The following is a 1,328-nucleotide window of genomic DNA, read 5'->3' on the forward strand; positions in this document are numbered from 1 at the left end:
TATTACTTAATTTTCCCAATAAGGCTTATGAGGAATATAGGCTAGATTAGCTGACTATTATACCATTTTCTGGATGTGAAGAGACTGAGAACGGTTATTTCAAATGGTTATTTGCCCAAGGCTATCCAGTGGGTTAATCCAGTAGAGCAAGTAAGGCCTTTTTCTAGTTCTTATACACTTTGGAGTATTATAGTAGATCTAGGATCAAAATGGATCTTTTCTTTAAATGAAATATAATGTAGAAAATTTAAATGACTTTTGTTCTTGAAACAGTTTATGAGCTCAATATATAAGAATGTTGAACTGCTTCTGGAAATAAGACGTGAAGTTGATTCTTATCTATAAATTAGCACTATTTCAAAGAGTTTTTTGTTATAAATTCAATACATTGTAGAACTTTTAGAAAAATAGCAAAGCATATCTTATCAATGTTTTTCCTATGTATTCACATACTTTTTTTTAACGAAGTAGAATGATAGTTTATGTGCTGTTCATAGTATATTTTATCCATTTGAAGAATCAGAAACATTGCCCCATTTTATTATGCTTCTAAAACATGAATCTTGTGTTTCCATTGTAACAAATAACTGTACCATATCGTATTCTACCTTATTTTTGGGCTTTTATATTTTTGTTTATAAATCTGCTGCATACCTCGGATTGTGTCCTTTGGACAAAATTCTAGAATTGCTATGTCAAGGGTGTTTACTTTTTTTTTAAGGCTGTTGATACACACTGTCAATAACAATCCCATTCCTTCCAGAGGAAGGTTTTTGTCACCTTTTTTTGAGCACTCACCAGCAACAAACGAGTGATCATTGTCCTACACTTGTGCCTCTTTTAAAATAATTTTTTACTATATAACAAATAGACAGTGTTATTTTGCTTTAATTAACAGTTTTTGATTGTTAGTAAAGGTAAGCATTTTTGTTTATTCGTATACTTATATTTACTTTTGTCAATTTCCTTTTTGTGTCTTTTTTTCTCCTGTTGGGATGTTGTGTTTCTTTTCTTTCATTCTTTTTTTTTTTTTAAATTTGCACAGTGTCTTAAATATTGAGAATATTTACTCCTTAATTCTTATATATATTTTCCAGTTTGTCACATTAGTATTTTGGGCATAAAGAAGTTTTAAATTTTTATGTAATCCAATCTACTGTTTTTATGTTCTGGCATGTGCTTTTCTGCTTAGGAAGGACTTTCTCAAATTTAGCTTGGGTATACTGTGAGATAGAGCTCTGATTTCACTTTTTCTGAATCATGAACCTGTCGAACCAGTGACATATAAAAACTAATGGGTTCTGTTTTTGCTGATTTGAATGCTGTCT

The 1,328-nt window shown here is 30.2% G+C and overlaps 1 protein-coding gene across 2 annotated transcripts in view; it reads left to right on the forward strand.

Annotated features, from left to right (window-relative positions):
- The window catches only part of ITGAV (integrin, alpha V), an 87,878-nt gene that overhangs the window by 51,582 nt on the left and 34,968 nt on the right, over positions 1-1,328 (forward strand). The window lies entirely within an intron of this gene.

This window comes from Propithecus coquereli, unplaced genomic scaffold, assembly GCF_000956105.1.
Source record: "Propithecus coquereli isolate 6110/MARCELLA unplaced genomic scaffold, Pcoq_1.0 Scaffold82, whole genome shotgun sequence".
Lineage (NCBI taxonomy): Eukaryota > Metazoa > Chordata > Mammalia > Primates > Indriidae > Propithecus > Propithecus coquereli.